We start from the raw sequence: 22,480 nt of genomic DNA, 5'->3' as shown, positions 1-22,480 counted from the left end.
TTCTTCTTTAAAATGCCAACGTTATGGTAAAAATTACTTTCATGCTCAAGGCATTTTACCATACTGCATTTAACAAGTATTACCGTGAACTTTTAGTGAAGTGGCAGCCCCATATTTTATATTATTGATAATAGTTATTTAACATTTACATTGCCATAGCACAGAGTCTTTTTTAAGTGTAAAAAATTTTATATAGGAAATTCTTTTGTAAAACAAAACTTCAAAATAGCAATAGAAAAAAATTGTAGAAACTAATTTTTTTTTTTTTTTTCATTGCACACCTTTTAGTTCATTTAAAGATTATTAGAAACTTGTTTTGGCTTTGTGGTATCAACAAATTATTATTAAAACATCTGCCTTTAATTAGGTGATACAAGAAAGTTTCTGCCATAGTCACAGATATATTTCTGAACCTATCTCAGGAAATCAGGTTCTGTGTTAAGCAGAATAAAGATTCAGCAGGTTTATATACATTCGTTGTTACTTGTCAGAAGTCTGTAGAGCCTCAAAGGCTTATGGCCTGCACGGTAACAGCAAGTTTCCTTGCACAGCTCAAAGGTGCCCACTGTCAACTTGGTGATGAGGTCATGGACCTAAGTCACTGAGCCACATAATCTGCACAAGAAATTCCTTGACAGTAATGTTTTCAGTGTCCTTTTGAGTCACTGGTTGATGTAACATGATATGACAGGAAATATCACATTGCTGAAACCATCTATTTACTTTGTCACCTTTCAAATATTCATTGACTTAGGACAATACTGGGCTAACAGAGATGAGAAGGCAGTCAGATGTTTTACTTAAATAATTTCCCTTTTTTTTTTTTTTTCCTTAAAGCATACCATATAATCAGTTATAAAATGGGAAGCTCTGCAGACAGTTTTCAAATAATTCTTTTGTGGAATTTCTCTTGGAGAATTTTCAAAGGCAACTAGATTTGCTCCAGTTGATTTTTCCTCTTTGAGAAAGAACAAGCACGATGTTTCCAATGTTTAGTTCTATAAGATTTACAAGCTTCCTATGAAATCCATTTTTATTAGTATATTACACTCAGTGCATGTTGTAAGCCCTATCTGGAACAAGATTTATAAGTACATAATCAATTTGTGCATTGCCAATTTAAAGGTTTAGAAAATCTCATCTTAGTTTTCATTGTCTTACCTGTCATTTTGTTAATAGTCTAGTCCCAGGCCCTGGATAAACTCTTCTCAGGGCCTTAGGTACCTGGTAAAGACAGGCTTTTTCTTCATATGCCTCTGATCCATCTCCTTCAGCAATAAAATAAAACTTAGACCGGTACTTGTGTTCTTGGCAAGATGGATTTATCCTTCTACCTGAAACAACAAAAAACTCCATAAAATATACAAGACATTGGACCCAAAAACCCAGTGCCGTCGAGTCGATTCCGACTCATAGCGACCCTTTAGGACAGAGTAGCACTTAACCACTATGACACCAGGGTTTCCAAGACATTGGACATTATGCAAAAAAAGCTCAGTGATCTATGAGAGATGGGTAACAGAGTTGAGTCTCACAGTTGTCACAAATTCCTGCCTACAGTGAGTTTTGGGGCTGAGGCACAGGGACAGGAAACCCTGGCAGAGCCTGCAAATTCCTTCAGATGAAGAGCTAGAGCTGAGAGTCTCTGGGGAGACCAAGGCTACAGTTCTCAAGTCTGAGTATCAGATAAGAATGAGCTGAATGGAGGGAGAATTTCAGAAATCTGCAAAAGGGTACTATTTCATAGGGATGTAGATCATTGCATGCATGTGAAGAAATAACTTGAGGTAAGGAAAAGAACTATCTGAAAGCATTAGAGGTAACAGGGCCAGAGAGTCACTCTCGGTAAGAAATAAATCATGTCCCCACCAGCCAGAGTGCAAAAGTCCATAATCCACTGGGCATGCTGCAGAATTTTACCTCAATACTGTAGCTAAATTAACTCTAGATTAAATACTACTCTGGTCCCATTTAAAAAAGCTTAAAAGCAAGAGCGAAAATGATCAAACCATTTTCAAGTAACTTAAATGGATCCCAGAACAAAGCTAAAGAATATGTCTAATAATACAAATATATCTAACACACAAAAAACTAAAATCCACAATGTTGGGCATCATATAAAAAGTATCAGTTGCCAAAGAAGCAGGAAAATATAACCCATAGTGGGGAGAAAAAATGTATTAAGTAGAACTAACTCAAAAATAGCACAGATGAAAGAAATTAGTTAGCAAATGTACTACATAGCTATTATAACTATATTGAAGATGCACAAAATGATAGTAGAAATATTAATTTTAATTAGGTATGTAGAAGATATTTTAAAACATTTAAATTGAGCTATAGTGCAGTGTTTGTATACTGCAGTGATAAATATACTAGAAAAAAATATTAATAGCAACTAAGGCATTGTGAAGACAAAATCAGTGAAACTGAATTCATAGGAATAGTAATTAAACAAAATGAAACATGAGGAAGAAAGAGTTTCAAAAAAAAAAAAAAGAGAACAGCACATAAATGAGCTGTGATGCAACTTCAAGCAACATAACACAATTGGAGTTCCCCAAGTGAGGAATAAAAACTATTTAAAATACCAATAACTGAGCATTTCCAAAATTCGATGTAAGCTATGAACTCACAGATCCAAGCAGATTAACAAAACACAAGTACAAAAAAGATAAGTGTATACCATTTGCAAATCATAATCGAGTTATTTAAAATAAATAAAGGTGAAAAAAATCTTTATTTTGAAAAAAAGGTACATTTTGAATAAGAAAGCAAAAATAAGAATAACAGCAGATTTTTTAATCAGAAACAACCCAATGCAGAAGACAGTGGAGCAACTCCTTTAAAGAATTGAAAAGAAAAACAAACAGAACTGTTAACCTAGAAATCTATACAAACCAAAAATAGTTTTCAAAGTTCAAGGTTAATTAAAGACATTTTCAGCTGAAAGAATTAATCACCAACATACCGACATTATAAGAAATGTTAAAACAAGATCTTATGGCAAAAGGAAAATAATACCAGACAGCAATATTGAGCTACACAAAGGAATGATGAACCCCTGAAATGGAACTATGCAGGTAAATATAAAATATTGTTTTTCTTATTTAAATCTCATTAAATGACAATAAATTCTTTAAAGTGTTTATAACATATAGAAATAAAATACATGACAAAATGCACACTAAAAAATGGCAGTATAATGTTGTTATACTGTATATGAAAAGACATAAGGTTAACTGAATGTAGACTGCTGTTAGTTAAAGATGTATATGGTAAACCCTAAAGCAACAACTAAAATATAACAACAAAAAGTTATACCTCATAAGGCAAAGAAGAGATAAAAATGGATCATAAAGATACTCAACTTACACTAAAGAACACAGAAAAAGATTAAGAGGGAACGAATAAAGATGGGACAAAGAGAAAACCAATACCAAGGTGATAGACTTAAACTCAAGCTTATGAATAACCACTCTCAATGTAAAAGGTCTAAGCACTCTGATAAAAGAGGAGAGATTGCCAGATATGATAAAATAGAAAAACCCAACTATTTGCTGCCTACACAAATTTTATTTTAAAAACAGAAAATGAAATCCATTAAATAGTTGGAAAAAGATATATAATTCTAACACTAAATAAAAGAATGCTTGAATAACTATTCTAATATCAGACAAAGCAGATTTCAAAGAAAAGAATATTTCCAGGAATAAAGAGGCTAATTTCATAATTATAAAACGAATTAAACCCACGGCCATTAAGTCCTTTCCGACTCATACCGACCTTGTAGGACGGAGCAGAATTGCCCCCACAGGGTTTCCAAGGCTGTAAGTCTTTGTGAAAGCAGACTGCAACATCTTTCTCCCCTGGAGCAGCCGATGGGCTTGAACTGCCAACCTTTCAGTTAGCAGTCAAGCGTTAACCACTGCACCACCAGGGCTCTTTCATAATGATAAAGTGGTCAATTTACCAAGAGGACATAATAATGAGTAATGTTTATGCATTTAATAACAATGTTTGAAAAAATGAAGCAAAATAATGAGAGAAATGCAAGGAGAAATAGGCAAATATATAATTATGGTAAGAAAAAAATGGTAAGAGATGTTATTATTTCTCACTCAATAATAAATATAAGACACAGAAAAAAATAAATAACCGTACAGAAGACTTGAAAAATACTATCTACCAACCTGGCCTAATTGACATTTATAGAACATTCTACCCAACAAGAATAGAACACACTTCTCTTCTAGTACATTCACCAAGGTACACTGCATTTTGGGTCATAAACAAGTCTCAATAAATTTAAAAAGTTTCAAGCCATACAAAGTTTGTTCTCTAATCACAATAAAGTCAAATTAAAAAACAATCACAGAAAGATCTCTGGAAATTCTCAAATATTTGGAAACTAAAGAACACAGTTCTAAATAATACATCTGTCACAAAAGAAAGAAAAAGTGCCTTAAACCAAATGAAAATAACAATACATCAAAATTTTGGGGGGTAACAGTAAAGCAGTACATATAGAAAAAAATGTAGCAGTAAATGCCTTTATAGAAAAGGAAAAAAATTTTCAAATCAGTGACCTCAGCTTCCCACTCAAAAAAGTAGAAAAAGAAGAGAAAATGAAGCAAAAAGAATATACCCAACCCAGTGCCATTTAGGAAAGGGAAATTGTAAGAATCAGAGTAGGAATTAATGACAAAGAACAGAAATACAATACAAAGAACGATAAAATAGAAGGCTGCTTTTATGAGAATGTTAATAAAATTGAAAATATCTAATCAGTCAGATGAAGAACTAAGGAGAAGGCATAAAATACCAATATTAGGAATAAAAATGGTCACTACAAATTCTTCAGACATTAAAAGCATAATAAGGAAATACTTTATAATTATTAAACAAATTTAATTTATATTCAAGATAACCTAGCAACAACAACAAAAAACAATGATTCTGGATGGCTTCTCCTACAAATGCAAGGTTGTTTTAATATTAAACATATACATATATGTCATTATAATCCACCATATTAATGGACTATTGTTGTTGTTAGGTGACTTCCCAGTCAGTTCCGACTCATGGCAACCCTAGGTACAACAGAAGGAAACACTGCCCAATCAGGCACCATCCTCAAAATCATTGCTATGGTTGGGCCCACTGTTGCAGCCACTGCGTCAATCCATCTTCTTGAGGGTCTTGCTCTTCTTCAGTGACTACCTGCCTTACCAAGAATGATGTCCTTCTCCAAGGACTGGTCCCTGCTGACAGTATGTATGTCCAAAGTACGTGAGATGAAGTCTCACAGTCCTTGTTTCCAAGGAGCACTGTAGCTGTGTACTTCTTCCAAGACAGACTTGTTTGTTCTTCTGGCAGTCCATAGTATATTCAATATTCTTAGTCAACACCATAATTCAAAGGCATCAAATCTTCTTCAGTCTTTCTTATTCATTGTCCAGCTTTCACGTGCATATGAGGTGTTTGAAAATATCACGGCTTGGTTCAGGCACACCTTAGTGTTCAAAGTGACATTATTGCTTTTCAACACTTTGAGAAGGTCTTTTGCAGCACATTTACCCAGTGCAATACATTGTTTGATTTCTTGACCGCTGCTTCCCTGGGTGTTGCTTGTGGATCCAAGTAAAATGAGCTAAGTCCTTGACAATTTCAATCTGTTCTTTATTAATCACAATGTTGCTTATTGGTCCAGTTGTGAGGATTTTTGTTTTCTTTAGGTTGAAATGCAATCCATACTGCACGCTACAGCCTTTGATCTTCATCAGTAAGTGCTTCAAGTCCTCTTCACTTTCAGCAAGCAAGGTTATGTCATCTGCATATTGCAGGCTGTTAATGAGTCTTCCTCCAATCCTGATGCCATACTCTTCTTCATATAGTCCAGCTTCTCGGATTATGCTCAGCATATGGATTGAATCAGTATGGACAAAGGACATAACCCTGATGCACACCTTTCTTAACTTTAAACCACGCAGTATCCCCTTGTTCTGGTTGAACAACTGCCTCTTGGTCTATGATCAGGTTCCTCATGAACACAGCTAAGTGTGCTGGAATTCCCATTCTTTGCAATGTTATCCATGATTTGTTATTATGATCCACATAGTGGAATGTCTTTGTCAATAAAACACAGCTAAACATCTTTCTGGAAACCCTGGTGGCGTAGTGGTTGAGTGCTACAGCTGCTAACCAAAGGGTCGGCAGTTCAAATCTGCCAGGCGCTCCTTGGAAACTTTATGGGGGCAGTTCTACTCTGTTCTATAGGGTTGCTATGAGTCAGAATTGACTCGATGGCACTGGGTTTGGTTTTTTGGTTTTTAAACATCTTTCTGGTATTCTCTGCTTTCAGCCAAGATCCATCTGACATCAGCAGTGAAATCCCTTGTTCGATGTCCACTTCTGAATTCAGCTTGAATTTCTGGCAGTTCCCTGTTGATATGCTGCTGCAGCCATTTTTGAATTGTCTTCAGCGAAAATTTACTTGCATGTGATATTAATGATCTTGTTTGATAATTTCAGTTGCATCACCTTTCTTTGGAATGGGCATGAATATGGATCTCTTCCAGTTGGTTAACAAGGTAGCTCTCTTCCAAATTTCTTGGCATAGACAAGCGAGCACCTCCAGTGCTGCATCCATTTGTTGAAACATCTCAGTTGGTATTCTGTCAATTCCTGAAGTCTCATTTTTCCCCAGTGCCTTCAGTGTAGCTTGGACTTCTTCCTTCAATACCATTGGTTCTTAATCGTGTCCTACCTCCTAAAATGGTTGAATATTGACCAATTCTTTTTGGTACAGTGACTGTGTATTCTTTCCATCTTCTTTTGATGCTTCCTATGTCATTTAATATTTTGCCCATAGACTCCCTCAAAATTGTAACTCGAGGCTTGAATTTTTTTTCAGTTCTTTCAGGTTAAGAAATGCCAAGAGTGTTCTGCTCTTTTAATTTTCTAACTCAGGTCTTTGTACATTTCATTACAACACTTTCTTTTGTCTTCTCAACAAATAGACTAAAACAATAAAAATCATATAATCATCTGAATAGATTCAGAAAAAAACATTTGACAACATCCAACATCTATTCCTGATAAAACAAAACAAAAATTCTGAGCAAACTAGAAGTTGAAAGGAACTTTCTAAACTTGATGAAGAATATATACATAAAACCTATGCTAATTTTTTTTTTTTTTTAACAGCATGCTTTACTTTAGAAGATTTCTGCTAATGATCAAGGACAAGTCAAAAATGTATTCTCACGCTTGTATTCAGAATCACTAAATATACATATTTTTAAAAAATAGTCTTCAATTCATATTTTACAACACTTATACAATTCACTCAAAATAGTATCTAAATATAAAATATCTAGGAAAAGAAACTAGGGAAATCCCTGACATGATACTGAAAGCATGATTCATTTGTATACATTTTTTAACGGTGAAATACTCATTATCAAAATTAGGAACTCCTTTCATTTAGCATTGTCTCCTCGGCCCAGCACCCAACTGTACTCCACGAGTTCCTTATTACTAAGGTTTCATTGTTCTTCCAGGTAGCCCTAGGAAAGGTCTCATTTATGATAGCTCCTGACAGATTTTCTCATTCAAGGTTCATGAGAAACTTTTATGCATCCTTTGATGCACTCTTAGAGAAAAGACCATTTCCAACCCATCTAAATCACCTTCTTCTGCTATCAGAATGCCTGTCTTTTTCAAGCATAGATTCAGCACCACAAGATAGAGTTCAAAGAATAGGCTCTATGGGTAGTCACTTTAAAGCCATGGAATAGGAGAGGAAAATGCTGTGCTTCTGACTTAAGAGTTAAAATTGGATACATTATTCACTGTCCTTGAGTATAAAGAATGTGACCCAGCTAGAGCTGGACTCACAAGGACCAACAAGGACACATCAGTTGGGCCCTGAATAATAAAAACAACAGCTAGGACAATCTTGGAAAACATCTTTTAGAGAACCTTTCACAAAAACAAATCTTATATAGAGCAAACAGACCCATATATTTTCCACTCTTAGCTTTTTCTATTAGCGTTTAGTAAATAGTAAGATTTGTTGGACCATTCTGACAGTACTTGCTGAATCTTGCACCAAAGACTATTAAGAAAGACAATTCAAAATGTAGAATTACAGTGATTTAGCAGTTTTTAGTCAACCTGTGAAAGGGTGAAACTTTTCATGATTTTACCCATTTGTAATATTAATATGTATTGATGATTCTGTAACATTCCTCAGACTCCTGCAGACATGGCTCTGGCAGCATGCTTGTCCATTTTCCATTCTTGTCTCTTGGAACAAAAGCCAAATAAAACCTTTCTTTTGCTAATTTGACTCTAGGACATTTCAAATTGTTGTTGTTTTCCTAAGACATTTTCTCTCATTTGCAAAATTTGGTCTTTTCAGGTTCAATTCTTGTTTTTATTCGTTAGTAGTTATTTTAACCAAATTTCTTCCCTTTCCTTTCCTTCCTTTCCCTGCCCTTCCTTCGCTTTCCTTTCTCTTCCCTTTTTCTCTCTATCTCCCTCTTTCCCATCCTTTCTTTTTGCATTGTTTGCTTTTTCAGAAAGTTGTCATCATAAGCTGTATAAGTGCTATTGAATGATACTGTTTTTTGTTATTTTTGTTTGCTTTCTATTTGTTTTCTCCTCAGCTTTTTGTGGCCTCACTGAAAATAGCACAAAACATGCCCTAATTTTAACTGTTACAAATCCAATATCAGGTATATTTTATTTAGAATCATACTAAAAGTGTCCCTTTCCCTGAAAAACAAGATAAGGATTTGGGTGAAATTTCCTACATTTTACAAAGAAATTCCCTCATTCAGCTGGTAACCAGAAGGTCAGCAGTTTGAATCCACCAGCCCCTCCTTGGAAACCCTGTGAGGCAGTTCTATTCTGTCTCACAGGGTCTCTAGGAATCGGGATTGCCTTGACGGCAATGCGTTCGGTTTGGTTCTTGCCTTTTGGTGTGGTTACAACCTCAGCACAATCTCCAGAAGAGACCTTCCCATTTCTCAGTGTTGGTTTATTCTTTCTTTTCTTCTTATGTTGTTCACTGATTTAGTGGGATAAACACGCTCATGATCTGAGTTCATTCAGTCTTGATTCACTAATCAAGATTCTAAGTTTTCCCTCCTGGTCACCTAAGAAGTCAAAGAGTTTGTTTTCTCGTAGATCAGTATCATTCATTCAATTATCAAGTAGTCATTGTCATTTACTATGAGACATGATTTATATTAGTTTCTGGAAAATACAAAGGAACAAAGCAAACAAGAATTTTAATCTTACGAATTTAAAAATCTGGGAAAGAAGTCGTAAAATCAAGAAGTAAAAAAACTGAATCAATTATGTTAAGATGATAATTTTTAAGAATCAAATATGATGATTACAAAAAGAATTAAAGGCACCATACTATTATATACTTCGGACGATTGAGAAAAGTCTCTATGAGTATGTATTGTTTGAGTCAATACTTGAAGTAAAGAAGAACTATGAAACTGGGAGAAAAATGTAATAGACAAAGAAGAGAAAATGCCAAGGCCCTGAGGCTAAAAAGTCCTTGGGCAATTCAGGGTAGAGAAGCAAAGCCAGTGTCTAGGTCTTATTGTGTAAGGATGAAAATGTCATTGATGATATCAGTGGAGTAGGCTAGGATGAAATAAAAGAGGACCTTGAAAATCACCGTAAGGATTTAAAGAATTTTAAATAATGAGATAATAACAGTCAATGCTTGTTTTAAAAAGTAAACTGACTGCTGCATAGAGTATGTTATGATGTGCAGTAAAAGCTGAAGATAGGTGAACAACATGATAAACATAATATTTTTGAACTGTACATTTGAAGGTTTTAGAAATGATAAATGTTTTGTTACCAATAGATTTATTACAATTTAAAAAAAAAGGTGGAAGATGGAAGCTAGTTACAAAGTGGTTATGGTAGTTCAGTAGAAGTATATCAGTAGTTTTCAGTAAGGTACTGGCATCAGATTGGGAGAGAAGAGGATGAATCTGGAATTTATTTTGAATCAAAGTTGTTCAGATAAAGTGATGAGATTGGAAATGAAGTTGATGAAAAGGAAGAAATAACTGAATTTATGATGAGACCATTTGCTGACATGGAAAAATGGGGAAGATCAGATTTGAGGAAAGAAACTTCAAAGGATACTTGAATTTGATATTTCTCTTAGACATCTATAAATAAATGCTTTGAAAGTTAATCTGATATAGGAATCTAGAGCCCTGTTAACACAGCTGTAAAAAATCAATTGGGAAATCTGTCCACAGATTTGATATCTAAATTCATAGGACTTGATGTAATGACTTAGATGGCTAGAAAGTGAGAGATAAAATGACCCTATATCCTATGACTCAAAATCCACTCGATGGCAACAGGTTTTATAACTGGTTTTCTAACTGCCCTACATTTAGAGGTTGAGTTGAGGAGAAGGAGACATGTATAAAGGAGACTAAGAAGCAGTTGGCTGTAAGGTAGGAAGTACATCAGAAGAGGCTTGTTTCTCAGAACTGAGATAGGATTATGTTTCAGAGAGTGATGGGATAGTGGCTACTGAAACTTCAAGTAAAATGAAGGAAGAGGAGATCATCAATTGTGTCCTACAAAGAGATTAAGAAAATGATAGTTTCAATGAAGTGGTGAGGATGAAATTGAGATCAAACTGGGTTTCAAGAGTGAATGAGAACTGAGGAAGTAGAACTATCCATTTTATACGCTTGTTTCAAGAAGTTTTGCTATGGATATTTAAAAAAAATCAAACAGAGAAATAACTTGATGGACAAAGGATTAGGGAGGAATTTTTATTTTTTTTTTTGTTGTAAATCATGGTGTTCCTAAAGTTAAGTTATATGCGATGAGAATAATCAAACAGAGCAATATGCTGGTTACACAGTAGAGGAGAGGCTGAACAACTCCAAGAGCTAAGTCTTAAAAATTCAAGAGGGAGTTAGATTCAGACTCTGAATAACAGGCTTAAGCTTTGATTTGCTCAGAAATATCTATTCCACTGTAACGAAGAAAAGACAAAAAATATAGGTAGAGATGCAGGTAGTTTTGTGTATTGGTGAAAGGAAAAGCAGGATGCTTCTATCTTATTTCTTCTGTGTTCTCAATTAAATGTGATAAAGCTGTCAGTTAAAAGAGGGTGGAAGTGGTGAAGGTATAAAGCAAGATGGAAAGGTGTAAAGAATTGTATAATGGAACAGTTAATTAATAGACTATCCAGGCAGTTGAGTGCCTTACTGATGTTTGTAGTCTTTATCTTAAAGTAAAAACAATCTGAGGGTTTTTTTTTTTTTTTTTGAAATTGTCTCCAATAGTTCTTGTACTTGGGAAAAGTGAAAGAAAATTATCTGGCTTAACCAGTGTTAGAATTTTGCCAGATATACAAAAGAGAATGAAAGAAAAGGGAACTAAGAGTTTTTCCAAAGAAGTGAGTATATGAATGTACTGTGAAATTATACTTAATATCTGTAGGACATGAGGGATGGTGATGGATATTGGAAAAAACCCTGGAATCAATGAATAAGTAGTCTTATTTTAGTTGAATAATTTTTGGAGTTAGGGGTCTAAGAAGAAGGAAGGATAGAAACTGGGGGTAAGACAATGGGGTAATTGCAGTATAGATTTAATTGGTGGAAAACATTTTAGGGTGTCCATTTAGGTGGGCTAACTGAAATGAGGAGGTGATGAGTAGGTCAAAAAACTTGAGTTTGTTGAATTACATGGGTACTGAAATCCCAGAGAATGATAACAGAAATGTATAAAGGAATACAGTCAACCTCAGTTTATAAAGACATAAATAAGCTGGTTGTGCAGTGGTTAAAGCACTCAGCTGTTAACCAAAAGGTCAGCAGTTTGAACCCACCAGCTGGTCAGTTGCAGAAAGATGTAACACTCTGTTTTGGAAAACATTTACAGCCTTGGAAACCCCACGGAGTAGTTCTACCCTGTCCTATAGGGTTGCTATGAGTTGAAATTGACTCTATGGCAGTGGGTTTATGTTACTTATAGATGAGAAAGAGTAACTTGGAAGCCATCAATTGGGAATGATATGTAACAATGGTAGATGATATCAGGATATAATCATATTTTTGGTCAATTTTACTTTGCCCTTAATATATTTATTTTGTATCTACACCCGTTATTTTACTTCTGTACAAGTCAATAGCTTTATTTTTGTATTTCTAATATCTAGCTCCTGCCTTGTTGTCTACTTCTACCTTTGTTCTAATATAGAACCTAGATCTTAGGAAAGGTGTGTGTGGCCTTTTGCCACAAGATTTTATCATAGTCATTGAATCCCAGGCTTCATGGACACTTCTAAACATACAGCCATGGCATAAGCCATAATCTTCCAGGCCCTTCGGCTAATGCCTGTTATTCATTCATGCAAACCCATTGTGGTAGTGTCGATTCTGACTCATCTATTACATGCAATTTATATTGTGGTATATTTTGGCTACTAATAACTGATTTAGACCCTTATAAAGAGATTCTGGAAACCCTGGCAAAATAGTGGTTAAGTGTTATGACTGCTAACCAAAGGGTCAGCACTTCAAATCCACCAGGTGCTCATTGGAAATTCTATGGGGCAGTTCTACTCTGTCCTATAGGGTTGCTACGAGTCAAATCGACTCGAAGGCACTGGGTTTTGTGTTTTAAAGAGATTCTTGATATTCAGCATTTAAAATGTGCTTATTGTTTGCATAAATTGGCCATTTCTAAAATTGAGTTTGTTGAGCTGTCAAGTGTTGAGGTGCTCAATTAGAACAAGGAGCCAAACTGAGAGTAACAATCAAGCATTTATTCACTATTGCAATAGTGCAGTATGCATGATATGCACTTCCATGGAGCCCTGAACAACAAGCTTCTGCTGTTTTATGAACCCTAAAAGCAGAGAAAGAGAAAGCAGGAAGGACTAGGATGAAAAAGTACTGAATCAGAGTAGAAAAAAATGTTTCAGTTAAGGCCCCTAGTAAGGAAGTTTTGGCATAAACCCAAAAAGTGCTTCAGTCACTATTCTTCAATAAGGATGTCTCCAAATTTTGGCACGTGGGCTAAGAATACAGATGTGCATGTGTATGACTGGGCCTGGAGGTACAGGAGTCACTGAAACCTTGACTGCAGTTCCCTTCAGAGACTGCAATGTGCCCGCAGTACCCCAGTCTGGTTGGGGAGGACAGCCTTCCTACATGAAGCCTTCCAGGCAAATTCTTTGTAATTGCCTATGGTCTAGCCCGAAGGATTTTTGATTGGAGTCAGACTCCTCAGATTATTGAGTCTTTTACAAATTTATTTCCAGAATCTTATCCATAAAAAGAAATTTAGAGAGAAATAAAATGACAAATTCATCAGCATAATATTTGTATATTTTCAGTATTCTACAAAACTGAGTACCCAGGAACTATGAACATCATTCAAACTTTATGTGATTTATCCTTTTATTCATTTCAAGCATTGGAAGTAGACTATATACAGTTTGCTCACTTTGTGTTTATTTCTTCCACATTTCTACAAATATATATCAGGTTTCAGCAACTACTAATTTCATTAGATTTTTACCAAATTTCATAATGGTTATTCAATGTCTTTCTGTAAGTCTCATTTTGTGCTGTTAGGAAACCCTCCATTTATATGTATATATAAAAACCAAACCCACTTACTTCAAGTCAATTCCTACTCATAGCTACCCTATAGGACAGAGTAGAACTGCCCCATGGAGAGCTTCCAAGGAGCACCTTGTGGATTTGAACTGCTGACCTTTAGGTTAGCAGCCGTAGCTCTTAACCACTACGCCACCAGTCTTTCATATATATACTAATCTCTGTTTGAAAGTTTATGTAACATTTACATTGTATAGAAGTGCTTGACTTTTGCCTTCAGACATACCCCCCCACCAAAAGCACTTTGGGTTGCAACTTAATATAGGAGGCCTACAAAAACAATAGGATAGAGGCTATGAAATTTTTTAGTAAAATACTACCTTTGTCTTGTTTAAGGCATATAAAACATGCCCTTTAACTTAGGAAATATTTCTTAATAAAGAGAGGTGAATTGTTATTTTAGCTAAAATAATCCTCATCATAAAATTTCTGAAAATTTTGAAATTTTTCCTCATAACTAGTGGACATTGCATATCAACTATTATTTTTGTACTTTTTTTTTTCTTTTCTACCAAATCACTCCTGTAAAAAGAAAAGTGGGCTTCTGCTATGAAATTTTATCAGATATTCCATATTTTTTGAAACTTTTTGAACTATGTAATTTAATATTTGGAAACATGACCAAAAAGAAAAAACAGAACACCTATCATCACAGTATAATGTAACAGGGAAAAGGGATGATGTTAACCCAAGTGACTTTCATGGCAAATATTCATGATACATTATTAAGAGAAAAGGAAAATAACTTATAAAACTAAGAAAGGGAACAGAGAGGCCCCCAAATCTGCAAACAAAGTAACAAGAAATGGGGCAAGGTGCAGAAACAAAGACATTCCCCAGTACAGTGGGGCAGGGTATCAGATGACAGCCCACAAACTTCTTTAAAGTTGTCTTTCAGAAGCAGCTGGATAAAACCAGCCCCAGGGACATGCACAGAACATCCACCTGTGACCACTGTGTGACCTTCCACCAGGGGCAGTGAGGGGCTGCAGCAGCAGGGGAATTGAAGTCAGGGAGCGAGAGACTGCACAGGCACGATACCCCATAATAAGCCCTGCTACGAATCTCAGAGGCCTCCAGGACAGGAGCCATCTTAGAAAGCTACTGTGCAGGCACCTTAGTTAAAATATTCCCGCTTATACCTATGAATAAACATGAATCTTCCCCCCCCCGCCCACTCACGAACTTTTAAAACCCCAGGCAAGTCTTTTGTTCTGTGAGACAGGGGTAAGCATAGCTTAGGCCCTCCTGGTCTCCACTTGCAAGCCTTGTCAATAAACCTTTGCTCATGCAGAAAACTCTTCGTGCCTTACCTGTTCATTCTTGACCAGTGAAAGGCAAGAACCTTATTCAGTTTCAATAACAAAACAAAATGATTATCTATCAGAATTGATAAATAAAAAAACCAAAGTTGTAGTATATTTATTTATGTACTTTCGAAAAACTAAAACGTGTTTCTACAAACAAAAACATGGATTATTCTCACAAAGTAAATATTGAGCAAACAAAACAACACACAAAAAAATCACATACATTATAATTCCATGTATATCAAGTTCAAAAGCAAGGAAAATATTTTCAGCTTATATAACTGATTAGGGGAGAATAGAGAGAAATTGTTTTATCCAAGTCTGATTACACATGGGAACCCTGGTGGCGTAGTGGTTAAATGCTACTACGGCTGAGAACCAAAAGGTCGGCAGTTTGAATCTACTAGGCACTCCTTGGAAACTCTATGGGGCAGTTCTACCATGTCCTATAGGGTCACTATGAGTTGGAATTGACTCAACGGCACTGGGTTTGGTTTTTGTTTTTTTGATTACACATGCACACACAAACACACATATATTTGGAGAATATTTGTGTCTGAATTAGCAAGATATAGTAATTCAATTATAATAAGGGAAATTAAATATTTTTTGCTCTCAAATAGAGAAATTAAATGTATGCAGTATGTTAAGAATAAAGATACTACATTAACCTTGATTCCAACGTTTTCAACTGTAGATAAATTCCCAAAACCATAAAACATTCTGACAGCTTCATTTATTCAAGTTTTAATGTTCAGTATTTTATAACTAAGGATTTATACTCTTTTACTACATAAAAGCTACAAGAATTATGTACTGTATGATCAGAAAAAAATCCTCAAGGAATTAAAAATGTAGAAAAATTTTGATTTGTTGAAATAAATCTATTTAAAATTGTTAGTTTTTATGACCTATAAGATATTTCCTAAATGCTTTTTGTGCACGTATATGTATGTGTGTGTGTGTGGGTATGGTGTGTGTGTGTGTGTGTGTGTGTGACAGGGTTATAAGTAAAATCTGATATAATAGAAACAATAACTTTTTTGATAAAAAAGTAAATGCTTTTCATTTAAAAATTCAATTAATACATGAAAATTCTAAAGAATAATTTTAACACATCATCAAGAATACAAAGCCCTATATTTTAACCAATTTGAAACTGTTTAATGGATTAAGATGTACATACAGAGAAGGAAAAATGATAATTTTGAAAATAATTTGATCAATGGGAGCTTAATTCTTTTGCCTTTAAAGTATTCCATTGACATGTTACTTAACACACAGAAAAATCTTCTGTCTGTCATGCCATGAATATTCACAAAGTCTTTTGTAAACGGCACTCAGATCAAGAAAAATAACATAACAAAACCTCAGAATCTTTCCTTCTGTCCCCTTCCCATCACTATCCACCCAAGAATAATCACTTTCCTGGTTTCTAATAAAATAGGTTTGTTTACTTGGGGTCTTGATACAGATAGTATCATGTCTCTTTGAATCTTTATTGTGGATAGTTTCACTTGCTTAATTTTTTTTTTTTTTTTTTGTGAGAATCATCCAAGAATTTGTCAGTAGTAACAATTCTGTTAGCCTTGTTGCTCCATAGTATAACTTTCTATGCTTGAATATACCACAATTATCATATGACAATTTATTAGTTCTATAATTGACATGGAAACCCTGGTGGCATAGTGGTTAAGTGCCATGGCTGCTAACCAAGAGGTCAGCAGTTCGAATCTGCCAGGCATTCCTTGGAAACTCTATGGGGCAGCTCTACTCTGTCCTACAGAGTTGGTATGAGTCAGAATTGACATGACGGCAGTGGGTTTTTTTTTTTTTTGGTTTAAAATTGACATATATATTAATGATGTTTTGTATTTTGTTTGTTTTCATTTTATCTGTCACAAACATGTATATTTCTTTTTTTTTTTATTTTTATCACAGTTGAAGTGAAAGTTTACAAATAGTCAGTCTCTCATACAAAAATTTATATACACCTTGCTATATACTCCTAATTGCTCTCCCCCCTAATGAGACAGCACACGCCTTCCCTCCACTCTCTCTTTTCTTGTCCATATGGCCAGCTTCTGACCCCCTCTGCCCTCTCATCTCCCCTCCATACAGGAGATGCCAATATAGTCTTATGTGTCTACATGATCCAAGATGCTCATTCTTCACCAGTATCATTTTTTATCCTATTGTACACTCCAGTCCCTGTCTGGAGAGTTGGCTTTGGGAATGGTTCCTGTCTTGGACTACCAGAAAGTCTGGGGAACATGACTTCCGGGGTCCTTCTAGTCTCAGTCAGACCATTAAGTCTGGTCTTAGGGTCTGCATCCCACTGCTCTCCTGCTGCCTCAGGGGTTCTCTGTTTTGTCCCCTGTCAGGGCAGACATAGGGTGTAGCCAGGCACCATCCAATTCTCATCTCAGGCTGATGTAGCATCCGGTTTATGTGGCCCTTTCTGCCTCTTGGGCTCATAATTACCTTGTGTCTTTGGTGTTCTTCATTGTCCTTTGCTCCAAGTGAGTTGAGACCAATTGATGCATCTTAGATGGCAACTTGCTAGCATTTAAGACCCCAGACACCACTCTCCAAAGTGAGATGTAGAATGTTTTCGTAATAGATTTTATTATGCTGATTGACTTAGATGTCCCCAGAAGCAATGGCCCCCAAACCCCCACCCCTGCTACGTTGGCCTTCGAAGCATTCAGTTTATCCAGGAAACTTCTTTGCTTTTGGTTTAGCCCAGTGTGTGACCTCTCCCATATTGTGTGTTGTCTTTTGCTTCACCTAAAATAGCTCTTATCTATTATCTAATTAGTGAAAACCCTCTCCCTGCCTCCCTCCCTCCCCCCGCTCCTCGTAACCATCAAAGTATATTTCCTTCTGTGTCTAAACTACTTCTCAAGTTCTTATAATAGCGGTCTTATACAATATTTGTCCTTTTGCAACTGACTAATTTCACTCAGCATAATGCCTTCCAGATTCCTCCATGTTATGAAATGATTCACGGTTTCATCTTTGTTCTTTATCGATATGTAGTATTCCATTGCATGAATACACCATAATTTATTTATCCATTCATCCATTGATGGGCACCTTGGTTGCTTTCATCTTTTTGCTATTGTAAACAGTGCTGCAGTGAACACGGGTGTGCATATATCTGTTCATGTAAAGGGTCTTATTTCTCTAGGATATATTCCAAGGGGTGGGATTCTTGGATCAAATGGTAGTTCTACTTCCAGCTTTTTAAGGAAACGCCAAATCGTTTTCCAAAGAGGTTGTGCCATTTTATGTTCCCACCAACAGTGTATAAGTATTCCAGACTCTCCACAACTTCTCCTATGTTTATTATTTTGTGTTTTTTGGATTAATGCCAGCTTTGTTGGAGTGAGATGGAATCTCATTTGTAGTTTTGATTTGCATTTCTCTAATGGCTAATTATTTTGAGCATTTCCTCATGTGTCTGTTAGCTACCTGAATACCTTCTTTAGTGAAATGCCTGATCATATCTTTTGTCCATTTTTTAATTGGGTTGTTTGTCTTTTTGTTGTTAAGTTTTCGCAGTATCATGTAGATTTTAGAGATCAGACGCTGATCAGAAATATCATAGCTAAAAGCCTTTTTCCCAGTCTATAGGTAATCTTTTACTCTTTGATGAAGTCTTTGGGTGAGCAAAGGTGTTTGATTTTTAGGAGGTCCCAGTTATCTAGTTTCTCTTCTGCATTGTTAGTAATGTTTTGTATACTGTTTGTGCCATGTGTTGGGGCTGCTACCGTTGTCCTTGTTTTTTCTTCCATGATCTTTATTGTTTTAAATTTTATGTTTAGGTCTTTGATCCATTTTGAGTTAGTTTTTGTGCATGGTGTGAGATATGGGCCTTGTTACATTTTTTTGCAGACTGATACCCAGTTATGCCAGCACCATTTGTTAAAAAGACTGTCTTTTCCCCATTTAACTGACTTTGAGCCTTTGTCAAGTAGTGACTACTCATACGTGGATGGATTTATGTCTGGATTCTCAGTTCTGTTCCATTGGTCTATGTATCTGTTGTACCAGTACCAGGCTGTTTTGACTACTGTGGCAGTATAATAGGTTCTAAAATCAGGTAGAGTGAAGCCTTCCATTTTGTTCTTCTTTTTCAGCAATGCTTTACTTATCCAGGCCTCTTTCCCTTCCATATGAAATTGGTGATTTGTTTCTCCATCTCATTAAAAAACGTCATTGGAATTTCGTTCAAAATTGCATTGTATTTATAGATCACTTTTGGTAAAATAGACATTTTTACAATGTGAAGTCTTCCTATCCATGAGCAAGGTATGTTTTTCCACTTATGTAAGTCTCTTTTTGGTTTCTTGCAGTAGTGTCTTGTAGTTTTCTTTTTAAAAGTCACATCTCTGGTAAGATTTATCTCTAAGTGTTTTATCTTCTTGGGGACTACTGCAAATGGTATTGATTTGGTGATTTCCTCTTCCATGTTCTTTTTGTTGGTGTAGAGGAATACAGCAGATTTTTGTATGGATATCTTGTAACTGGGTTTGGGATCTTGTAACCTGAATCTCTGCTGAACTCTTCTATTAGTTTCAGTAGTTTTCTTGAGGATTCCTTAGGGTTTTCTGTGTATAAGATCATGTAGTCTGCAAATAGAGATACTTTTACTTCTTCCTTGCCAATCTGGATGCCCTTTATTTCTTTATCCAGCCTAATTGTTCTGGCTAAGACCTCCAACACAATGTTGAATAAGAGTGGTGATAAAACGCATCCTTGTCTGGTTCCCGATCTCAAGGGGAATGCTTTCGGACTCTCTCCATTTAGGATGATGTTGGCTGTTGGCTTTCTATAAACACCCTTTATTATGCTGAGGAATTTTCCTTCTATTCCTATTTTGCTGAGAGTTTTTATCATGAATGGGTGTTGAACTTTGCCAAATGCCTTTTCTGCATCAATTGATAAAATCATGTGATTCTTGTCTTTTGTTTTATATATATAATGGATTACATTAATTGTTTTTCTAATGTTGAACCATCCCTGCATACCTAGCATGAATCCCCCTTGATCATGGTGAATTATTTTTTTTTGATATGCTGTTGAATTCTATTGGTTAGAATTTGGTTGAAGATTTTGCATCTAAGTTCATGAGGGATATAGGTCTATAATTTTCTTTTTTTGTTGTGTCTTTACCTGGTTTTGGTATCAGGGATATGGTGGCTTCATAGAATGAGTTTGGGAGTATTCCATCCTTTTCTATGCTCTGAAATACCTTTAGTAGTAGTGGTGTTAATTCTTCTCTGAAAGTTTGGTAGAGCTCTGCAGTGAAGCCATCCGGGCCAGGGTTTTTTTGGTTGTTGTTTGGAGTTTTTTGATTACATTTTTAACCTCTTCTTTTGTTATGGGTCTGTTTAGTTGTTCTATCTCTGTTTGTGTTAGTTTAGGTAGGCAGTGTGTTTCTAGAAATTCATCCATTTCTTCTAGGTTTTCAAACTTGTTAGAGTACAATTTTTTGCAGCAATTTGGTATGATTCTTTCAGTTGGGTCTTTTGTAATATTGCCCATCTCATTTCTTATTTGGGTTATTTGCTTTTCTCCTGTTTTTTTTTTTTTTGTCAGTTTGGCCAATGGTTTATCAATTTTATTATTTTTTTCAAAGAACCAGCGGTTGGTTTTGTTAATTCTTTCAATTGTTTTTCTGTTTTCTATTTATTCTGCTCTATTTTTATTATTTGCTTTCTTCTGGTGCCTGAGGGTTTCTTTTGTTGCTCTCTTTCTATTTGTTCAAGTTGTAGGGATAATTCTTTGATTTTGGCCCTTTCTTCTTTTGTATTTATTGATATAAATTGACCTCTGAGCACTGCTTTTGCTGTGTCCCAAAGGTTGTAACAGGAAGTGTTTTCATTCTCATTGGATTCAATAAATTTCTTTATTCCATCCTTAATGTCTTCTGTAATCCAGTCGTTTTTGAGCAGGGTATTGTTCAGTCTCCAAGTGTTTGATTTCTTTTCCTTGCTTTTTCTGTTATTGATTTCTACTTTTATGGGCTTATGGTCAGAGAGGATGCTTTTTAATATTTCAGCATTTTAGATTCTTCTAAGAATTGCTTTATGACCTACTATGTGGTCTCTTCTAGAGAATGTTCCATGTGCACTAGAAAAGGAAGTATACTTGTCTACTGTTGAGTGGAGTGTTCTGTATATGTCTATAAGATCAAGTTCGCTGATTGTGGCATTTAGATCTTCAGTGTCTTTACTGAGCTTCTTTCTGGATGTCCTGTCCTTCACCGAAAATGTTGTGTTGAAGTCTCCTACTATAACTGTGGTGCTGTGTATCTCACTTTTCAATGCTGAGTTTGTTTTATGTATCTTGCAGCCCTGTCATTGGGTGCCTAAATATTTAATATGGTTATATCCTCCTGACCCTTTAATCATGATATGGTGTCCTTTTTATCCTTTGTGGTGGATTTAACTTTAAGGTCTATTTGATCAGAAATTAATATTGCCACTCCTGTTCTTTTTTGATTGTTTTTGCTTGATTTTTTTTCCCATCCTTTGAATTTTAGTTTGTGTCTCTAAGGTGTGTTTCTTGTAGGCAACATGTAGATGGATCACGTTTTTTCTTCCAATCTGCCACTATCTGTCTTTTTATTGGTGCGTTTAGTCCATTTACGTTCTGCGTAATTATGGGTAAGTATGAATGTCATTTTGATGTCTTTTTTTCTGTGTTGTTGACAGGTTCTTTTTCCCAATTAATTTTTTGTGCTGAGTAGTTTATCTTTATATATTGTCTTTTCCTCTTATTCACTGTTGTTGATTTTGTCTCTACTGAGCCTCTATTTTTTTCTTGTGTTTTATTTTGATGTGTAGCATAGTTCATCTCCATTTTGGTTGCCTTAATATTTACCCCTATTTTTCTAACTTTAAACCTAACATTTATTTCTTTATATTGTCTTGTCTTCCTCTCCATATGAAAGATCTATGACTACATTTCTTAGTTCCTCTTTGTTGTTTTCATGTTGTCTTCTTTTATACAATAACATCGCTGTTTCCCTGTTTTGAGCGTTTTTTTATCTTGATTTATTTTTGTGATTTCCCTGTCTGGGTTGACATCTGATTGCTCTGTCCAGTGTTCTAGTCTTGGGTTGATACCTGATATTATTGATTTTCTAACCAAAGAACTCCCTTTAGCATGTCTTGTAGTTTTGGTTTGGTTTTTATGAATTCTCTAAACTTCTGTTTATCTGGGAATGTCTTAATTTCACCTTTATATTTGAGAGACAGTTTAGCTGGATATATGATACTAGGCTAGCATTTTTTTTTTTTTTCATTTAATGCTTCATATTAGTCATCTCATTGCCTTCTTGCCTGCATGGTTTCTGCTGAGTAGACCGAGCTTATTTTTATTGACTCTTCTTTCCAGGTGACTCCTAGCTGCTCTTAAAATGCTCTCTTTATCTTTGGTTTTGGCAAGTTTGAT

The sequence above is a fragment of the Loxodonta africana genome, chromosome 2, assembly GCF_030014295.1.
Source record: "Loxodonta africana isolate mLoxAfr1 chromosome 2, mLoxAfr1.hap2, whole genome shotgun sequence".
Classification (NCBI taxonomy): Eukaryota; Metazoa; Chordata; class Mammalia; order Proboscidea; family Elephantidae; genus Loxodonta; species Loxodonta africana.
The sequence above is the reverse complement of the archived record's forward strand: the minus strand, read 5'-3'. Positions refer to the sequence as shown.